The sequence below is a fragment of the Molossus molossus genome, unplaced genomic scaffold (genome assembly GCF_014108415.1).
Source record: "Molossus molossus isolate mMolMol1 unplaced genomic scaffold, mMolMol1.p scaffold_m16_p_10, whole genome shotgun sequence".
NCBI classification, from domain to species: Eukaryota; Metazoa; Chordata; class Mammalia; order Chiroptera; family Molossidae; genus Molossus; species Molossus molossus.
Genome location: NW_023425345.1, coordinates 106507183 through 106516767, shown reverse-complemented (window position 1 = coordinate 106516767; position 9585 = coordinate 106507183). Strand labels below are relative to the sequence as shown.

The following is a 9585-nucleotide window of genomic DNA, read 5'->3' as shown; positions in this document are numbered from 1 at the left end:
CCTCGGCATGCCCCGCTGCTCGGGCTTCCTCAGATTGGTCTTTACTAGCTTACTTCTTTGAGTGGTTAATAGCAAATGTGGTCTTACAAAGTATGGTCACTGATTTTTTTAAAACAAGCAGACCTCCTGCCCAGCCAGTGTGGCTCAGTGGTTGAGCGTCGACCCTGCACCAAGAGGTTGCCTGTTCCATTCCCGGTCAGGACACATGCCCGGGTTGTGGGCCCGTCCCCGGTAGGGGGCGTGCAGGAGGCGGCCAATTGATGTTCTCTCTCATTGATGTTCTCTCTCATCGATGTTTCTATCTCTCTCTCCCTTCCTCTCTCTCTCAAAATCAATGCAGAAAAAATAATAATAAAAATAACAAATCCTTAGAAATAAATACATAAATAAGACAAGCAGACCAAGTCTTAAATATTCAAATGAAATTGCGTATAATGTTGGGTCAGCATCCCTGGAGCTGACTCCCACTTTCCAAGGCCACCACTGTGAAGCAGCATTCATTCAGAGGTGTGACTTTCACATGTTCTTGAAAAAGTAGTCTCATTATTTTATAGGTCCAATTCTGCTGATTCCAAGAAGGTGTTTAAACATGCAGAAGGATAAGGATAACTAACAAATACACAATAAAGGTTTACAGTGGCTATTCCTGGACCTATTTGCTGGAATTGTATCCTGTACAACAGGGGGTGACTATGGAAGCTTTGGGGCCAAATCCTGTTTTTGTGCAATCTATGAGCTAAGGATGGCTTTTATATTTTTTAGATGGTTGAAAAATAAAATTTAAAAAAAAAACAGAATAATATTTTATGACATCAGAAATCATATGAAATTCAAATTTTAGTGTCTATAAATAAAGTTTTATTGGAACACGGCCACACTACTTTCTGTGGTTGCTATCTCTACAACACAAGTGAGTTGCTGTGACAGAGAACATGTGGCCTAAAATATTTATTATCTGGCCTTTTACCAGAAAAGTTTGCTGACTCCTGTTTTAGGGTATTGCTTTTCAAGCCTTAAATATCTTTGAGAAAGGATCTGTATCATTTAGGAATAAGTATGGTTTACTTGAAACAGAAGCCTAAAATACTAGTGGCTTAAACAAACAAATTTTCTCTCATGTAAAGTCTTTTACACGAGACAGGCAGACTGGTCTGTTATAATATTTTTGTGGTCATCAGGATCAGAGGCTGCTTCTATCTTTCTGCCCTGTCGTTCTTATTGCATGGCCTCTATCTTCAAGATTGCCTCATGGTCACATAATGGTTACTGAAACCCCAGTTATCACATCATGGTCCCAGGAGCAGGAAGTAGAAGGGGGATCAGAACAAAAAAGCAGGCCTCCCAGCTAAGTTAGCGCTCATTACACAGTTTCACCAGAAATTGTACCCAAATATTCTTCTTATATCTAATTCGGCAGCTCCATTTGCAAAGGAAGCTGAGAAATGTAGTTTTACAGTGAGAACGTTGCTACCCAAATAAAATTAGGATTCTGTTAGTGAGGCACAAGGAGAGAGTGGATAATGCTTAGACAACCAGCAACATCTGTGCCAGGAACAAGTGGCCTGCCGTATCCTCTTCAATATATGCTGCATAATAGTTTCTCATAAACATAACTATTTTTCAAGTACCATTTGTCTTTTTCAAGCATATATCCTTACTCAGCCTCCTTAGGTTTAGCTGTTTAGAAAATATATTTCAGCCCTGGCCAGTCTGGCTCAGCGAGGAGAGCGCTGGCCCACAGACCAAAAGGTCTCGGGTTCGATTCCTGTCAAGGACATATACCTGGGTTGTAGGTTCTATCTCCAGCCCCAGTCAGGGCCCTGAGGGAGGAGACCAGTCAATGTGTCTCTCTTAGACTGATGTTTCTCTCTCCCTCCCTCCCTTCCACTCTCTCTAAGAATTCAATGGAAAAATATCCTCAGGTGTGGATTAAAAACAACAAAAAAGTACATTTCACAAATATTGAGTTATTTGGTCTTTACAATAATCGACAATCCTGTGAAGTCCAGTTGCTGCCAGTGGGATATTCATAGGCAAGAGGTTCTTGGGTCACAGTCGGAATGAGCGTAGTCAGCAGCCCCAGGGAGAATGGACGGTGTCGTCGGCATGGAACTGTGAAGGCCCGTGTCCCTCAGGCCAGTCCTGGAACAGGGGCAGCTGTGGAGTCAGCACAGCTAGAAATACAGCCGAAGCCCAGAGTGTCTGCTCCATGATGCGGCTGGGTTCAGGTCAGGGTCAGACTAGATTCAGTCCCTAAGTCCCTTGCACAGAGTCCCACGTGACCACGAGCACTAAGGGAGGGTGCAGGGCATGGCAGCCCCCCTAAGGCCAAGTCTGGAGGGAGGGAGGAGGAGAGATAGAGAGTTTTTCCTTTGCCTGGGAGAATAAATATTCAGGTTTTACATACTTATGGTAGCCACGCCTATTCTGGCCACTGACTCGCTCCCAGGTATAAGGGACAGGTAGGCACCTCCCATGTCACTCAGACTTCACTAGGCATGTGTCTAAACTGCCTTTGTCCGTGCCCTTCCCCCACTAATCAGTGGGGGAGTACACCTGGAGCATTAAATTAGCTCACCTTGCCCTGGCTGGTTTGGCTCAGCAGTTAGAGCTTCAGCCCAGGAACCAATGACTCTCGGGTTCAATTCTGGCCAAGGGCACGTACCTCAGTTGTGATTCATCCCCAGCCCTGTTTGGGGTTGGCAGGAAGCAGCCAGTTCATGTGTCCCGTTCACGTCGATGTTTCTCTCTCTCCCTTCCACTCTGTCTGAACAAAAATGAAAAAATGTCCTCGGGTGAGGATAAAAATAAATAAATAAATAATTCACTCATCTTCCCTTTACTCCTTTTGTGTTAAATAATAATCAGGTTATTGCAACAATATCACAATCACTACTGGAAAATGAGGTCATTGAAACTCAGAGAATGTAAGTAGAATTCCCAAAATAACTCGGATAAGAAGTAACAACAATTGACTCAAGTCCAGGTCTCCTCCCCAGATCGAGTTGTTTTTTCCACCATACCAAACTGGCCCCATTCTGCTGTTACAGACGCTCAGACAATTCCTGCCAACATCCCATTATGTCTCGTCCCCTCTTTCAGCCGATTGCTTCTTTCCCTGTCCTACCTGCCTCCCTACTGCAGACAGGTCCCAGACAGCCAGACTACCTTTCCCAGTTGTCCAGTCTCTAATCTTGTGCTCTTTTTGTTTGTTTGTTTTTAAAAGGGATTTTATTTTATTTTATTTTATTTTATTTTATCTTATCTTATCTTATCTTATCCTCACCCAAGGATATTTTTGCAGTTATCTTCAGATAAAGTGGGAAGGGGGGAGGAAGAGAGGGAGGGAGGAAGAGAGAGAGAAACATCAACGTGAGAGAGACACATCAACTGGTTGCCACCCACACAACCCCAACCAGGGCCGGAGACAAACTGCCACCGAGGTACATGCCCTTGGCGGGAATCAAACCTGGGTCTCTCTAAACCTCGGGCAGACGCTCTAACCGCTGAGCCAAGCCAGCCAGGGCAGAGAAACAACTATTAACAACCAAACATGTGGCGTGCTCTTCATCCTCTGCCACTTTCGTTAACTCATGACTGGGTTTACACTTGCTTAAAAATAGAGACTTCTATTGAAGATTCACAAAGCTTTCTAGTTGGCCATGGTAATATAACTTCTAATTCGTTTTTCCCAGTTTTATTGAGATATGATTGACATATAACACTGTGTAAGGTTAAGATGTACAAACGTGTTGATTTAACACACTTATATATTGCAAAATGATTACCACCATAGTGTTAACTAACACATAATTACCATTTTTTGTGTGTGATCACATATGATCTAGTCTCTCAGCAACTTTCAAGTGTATAATACAGTATTAGTAACTATAGTTACCATGCTCTGCATTATATACCCAGAACTTAATCATCTTACAATTGGAAGTTTGTGCACTCTAACTAACATCTCCCCTTTTCCACCACCCCTCCAACCCCCAGTAACCACCATTTTAGTCTTGGTTTCTATGAATTAAGCTCATTTAGATTCCACATGTAAGTGATATGCAGTACTTATCATTCTCAGTCTGACTTATTTCACACAGCCTAATGCCTTCAAGGTCCATCCATGTTGTCACAAATGGCAGGATTTCCTTCTTTCTCATGGCTGAATATTATTCCATCTATGTCTCCTATATCTTCTTTATTCATTCTCCCATTGACATCTAGGTTGTTTCCATATCTTGGCTACTGTGAGTAATGCTGCAATGAACATGGAGGTGCAGATCATCTCTTTGAGATCCTGTTTTCATTTCCTTTGGATAAATACCCAGAAGTGGAATTGCTGGATCATATGGTCATTCTTGTTTTAACTTTTTGAGGACCATCCATATTGTTTTCCATTGTGGCTGAAAAAATTTACATTTCCACCAACAGTGCACAAGGGCTTCCTTTTCTCCACACCTGGCCAACACTTGCTGTCTCTTCTCTTACTGATGATAGCCATTCTAACAAGTGTGAGGTGGTATCTCATTGTGGTTTTGATGTGCATTTCCCTGATGATTAGTGATGGTGAGCACCTTTTCATGTTCCTGTTGGCTATTTGTATGTCTACTTTGTGAAAAATGTCTATCCCAGATTGCTTAGGGTTTTTGTTGTTTCTTTTGTTTTCTTGTTTGTTTGTTTGCTATTGAATTATATGAGTTCTTTATACATTTTAGATATTAAGCCTTTATTAGATCTATAATTTGAAAATATTTTCTACCACTGATTAGGTTGGCTTTTCATTTTGTTGATGGTTTTCTTTTCTGTGCAGAAGCTCTTTAGTTTGATGTACTCCCACTTTATATATATATATATATATATATATATATATATATATATATATATATTATTGATTTTTAGAGAGAAAGGAAGGGAGAGAGAGATGGAAACATCGATGTGAGAGAGAAACATCACTCGGCCGCCTCCTGCATGCCCCCTACTGGGGATCAAGTCTGCAACCCAGGCATGTGCCCTGACCAGGAATTAAACCAGGACCTCTCGGTCCTTGGGACCATGCCGAATCCAGTGAGCCACACCAGCTGGGCCCACTTGTTTATGTTTGCTTTTGCTGCCTTTGTTTTTGGTATCAAATCCCAAAAAAGTCACTGCCAAAACCAGTGTTACGAATTTATCCCCTGTGTTTCCTTCCGGTAGTTTTATGGTGTCAGGTCTTGCATTAAAGTCTTTAATCTATGATGAGATAATTTTGTGTGTGGTGTAAGATTGGTTTTATTCCTTTGCATGTGGAAATCTAGTTTTCCCTGCACCATTTGTTGAAGAAACTAGGCTTTTCATATTGTAGAGTCTTGGCTCCTTTGTTATAAATTAATTGCCTATTATGCATGGGTTTATGCCTGGGCTCTCTATTCTGTTGCATTGACCTATGCATCTGCTTTTTGCCAATGCCATAATACTTTTAACAGGCTTACTTCACCTTATTTTCTTGTATAAAATTATGTGATGGCCACAGCTGAAGCCTGGGTCCTCTGCACAGAAACTCTGGTGTGGGTCTTACAAGATGAGTTCCTGATAGGGTGAACTCAGTGAACATAGTCTCCTTCCAGAGTTCGGGGGTGAGATAGCTGTATGTCTTGGAGATATCATTAAAGGTGGCCTTGACGAAGTTGTCCAGGGTGGCAATGCAGCCCCTGGCTGAAGTGTAGCAGCCATCAATACTAGCCATCAGCAGCAGCTTCTTGGGCACAGAGGCTGAGATGATGCCAGGGCTCATGGGTGTGAGGATGAGGTTCACCAGCACAGAGCCATAGAGGCTGGTCACCTTACAAGGGGCAGTGTGGGGCTTGTTCATCAAGGATATTTTTTCCATCAATGTTTAGAGAGAGTGGAAAGGAGGGAGGAATAAAGAAAAAGAGAGAGAGAGAGAGAGAGATAAATATTGATGTGAGAGAGACACATTGATTGATTGCTTCCCACACATGCCTTGTCTAGGGTCAGGATTGAACCTGCAACCTGTACCCTTGACCAGGAATCAAACCCATGACCCTTCCGTGCATGGGTCAATGCTCTAACCACAGAGCCACACCAGCCAGGGCCCATTTACTTTTTGTTTGTTTGTTTGTTTGTTTGTTTGCTTGCTTTATTGATTTCAGAGAAAGGAAGGGAGAGGTAGAGAGAGATAAGTACATTGACGAGAGGAACATTAATCAGCGCCTCCTTCATGCCCTCTACTGGGGATCGAACCTGCAGCCAAGGCATGTGTCCTGATGGAGAGTCGAAATAGCAACCTCCTGTTGCATGGGACAATGCTCAACCAACTGAGCCATGTCAGCTGACCAGATCTCATTTGTTTGTTTTTTGTTAATCCTCACCTGAGAACATTTTTCTGTTGATTTTTAGAGAGAGAAAGAAGAGAGAGAGCGAGAGAGGGGGGGAGAGAGAGAAAGAGAGAGAGAAACATCTAGGTGAAAGAGACACATCGATTGTTTGCCTCCTGCACAACCCCAACCAGGACCAGGGATCGAACCTGTCACCCAGGTACATGTCTTTGATTGGAATCAAACCCATGACCCTTCTGTCCACAGGACAACGCTCTAACCGCTGAGCCAAACCAGCCAGTACAAAGGTCCATTTACTTTTTTTTTTCCTCCTTCATTGATTTTAGTGAAAGAGAGAGCTAGAAACATTGCTGAGAAAGAATATGGATTGGCTGCCTCCTGTATGCCCCTCACCGGGAATCAGGCCCACAACCTGGGCATGTGTCCTGACCAGGAATCAAACCGGCGACCTCTTGGTGCATGGGTCAACACTCAACCACTGAGCCACACCGGCCGGGTGACTTTTAAAGTAATTATTGATAGTTAAGGACTTACCTTTGATATTTTGTTCATTGATTTCTGGTTGTTTTGTAATTCCTTTCCCCCTTTCTTCCTCTGTTGCTCTCTTCCTTTGTGATTTGATTATATTTCTCTAGTGGTATGCTTTGATTCCTTTCACTTTACCTTTTGTCTATACTATAGGTTTTTTCTTTGTGGTTACCATGAGGCTTATATAAAACATTTTATATTTATAGCAGTCTATTTTAAGCTAATAACTTAACTTCAATTGTATACAAAAGCTCTGCATTTTCACTCTTCCATATTTTATGTGTTTGATGTCATAATTCTCTTACACTGTTTCTCTTAACAATTATTATAGTTATTTTTTTATTATTTTGCCTTTTAACCTTCATACTAGAGTTATAAGTGATTTCCCCACAATTTTGGAGTATTCTGAATTTAAATATATATTTACCAGTGAGTTTTATACTTTCATATGTTTTCCTATTACTAATTAATGTCCTTTCTTTTCAACTTAAAGAACTCCTTTTAACATTTCTTGTAAGGCCAGTCTTACATGAACTCCTTCACCTTTTACTTGTCTAGAAAACTCTTTGTTGTTCCTTCAGTTCTGAAGGACAACTTTGCTGGGTAGAATATTGTTGATTTGCCATTTTTCTTCTGTCAGTATTTTGAATATATTGACCTGGGCCCCAAGGCTAAAGTGACTAGATCCCATTCTTATGTAGGCCTCTTGGCTGAGGCAACTAAATAACTCCATTTTTATCATCAATGAACCTTCCTCAATATTTTTCCAATAATAGGTTAATTACCCCTAGAATTAAAGGGATTTTTGCCTAAGATTATAGTTGCCCCACATGTTGGGAGGCATCTGCAGTTTCCAGTACCGGTAACTGCAGACATTTGCAGGTATTTGTGAGCCCAGTGAATAATGCTAATTTTGACTTCTATAATCGCTATCATTTCTACTATTGTACCAGTCCTCAGAGGGAGGGGGTGGGAGGTGGATGGGGCCTCCGTCTTTAAAATCGGATGAGCAAGAAGAGCAAGAAGAATCAGGGCTGCAGATCTGAGGGGAGACTATGCCCTCCACGGTCCACGGGCGAGAATAAAGCGTTCCTTTACAATTTGGCTGTGCGTCTCTGGTTGTCTCGCTGACACATTATAACAATATCATCCCACTTCTGGCCTGAAAAGTTTCTGCTGCAAGTTGTTTTTCTCTTGCTGCTTTTATTTATTTATTTTTCTGTATTGATTTTAGAGAAAGAGGAAGAGAGAGGGAGAGAGAGAGAGAAACATCGATGAGAGAGAACATCAATTGCCCGTCTTCTGCATGCCCTCCACTGGGGATTGGGCCCACAAAATGTGCATATGCCCTGACCAGAAATCGAACCAGTAGCCTCTTGGTACATGGGTCGATACTCAACCATTGAGTCACATGGGCTGGGCTCTCTTGCTGCTTTTAAAATGATCTCCTTGTGCATCGACCCATTCACCAAGAGGTCGCTGGTTCAATTTCTGGTCAGGGCACATGCCCAGGTCATGGGCCTGATCCCCAGTGGAGAGTGTGCAGGAGGTGGTCAATCAATGTTATCTCTCATCAATGTTTCGATTTGTCTCTCCCTCTCACTTCCTCTCTCTCTAAAATCCATAATGGAAAAATTTTGAAAATAAATAAATAAACCCTGGCCCGTTTTGCTCAGCAGTTAGAGCATCGGCCTGCAGTCCAGGGACACCCAGGTTCGGTTCCTGCTAAGGGCATGTACCTAGGTTGTAGTTTGTCCCCGGCCCTGGTTGGTTGTGCGGGTGGCAGCCACTTGATGTGTCCCTTTCATGTCAATGTTTCTCTCTCTCTCTCTCTCTCTCTCTCTCTCTCTCTCTCTCTCTCTTTCTCTCTTCCTCTCTTTCCCTCCCACTCTACCTGAACAAAAAATGGAAAAATGTCCTTGGGTGAGGATAAAAATAAACGAATAAATGAATGAATGAATGGATAAATAAATAAACATTATCTCCTTTTCTTTAACCTTTGACAATTTAATTATAATGTGTCTCTTCAGATTTATCTTTTTTAAGACTCTCTGGGATTCCTGGGTCTGGATGTCTGTTTCTTTCCTTAGGTTAGGGAAGGTTGCAGCATAATTCCTCTGAATAAGCTTTCTGCCCCTTTATCTCTATTTTCTCCTTGTGGGACCCCTGTAATGTATACATTAGTCCACTTTATGGTATCCCCCAAGTCGTTTAAGCTATCTTTACTCTTTTTCATTTTTTTCTTTTTGCTCTTTGGTTGGAAAAACTCCACTGCCTAGTCTGTATTCTAGTTTGCTGATTCTTTCTTCCAATTGATCTAACCTGCTATTAAACTACTATAATGAATATTTCAGTTTAGTTATTGTATATTTAAGCTCTGTTATTAGTTTAATGCTTTTTTATATTTTCTAACCCTTTGTTAAAATTCTCATTTTGTTAATGCATCGTTCTGACCTTGGTGAGCATCTTTATGACTGTTATTTTGAATAAAGTACCAGGTAAATTATTTACCCTTGTTTCTTAAAGATCTGTTTCTAGAGCTTTATCTCATTCTTTTGTTTGGAACATATTTCTCTGTTTCTTCATTTTTCTTGACTTTGTGTTGATTTCTGTGCATTAAGTAAAACAGCCACCTCTCCCAGTTTTGAAAGAGTGGTCTTGTCTAGGGGATGAATCCTAAAAGTCACACCGACCAGTGCTTCTGATTGTATCTCAAACC

General features: G+C 41.6%; 1 pseudogene; it reads right to left on the bottom strand.

Annotated features, from left to right (window-relative positions):
• Positions 1-5495: 5495 nt before the first annotated feature.
• Positions 5496-5851, bottom strand: LOC118623850 (annotated as a pseudogene).
• Positions 5852-9585: the final 3734 nt, after the last annotated feature.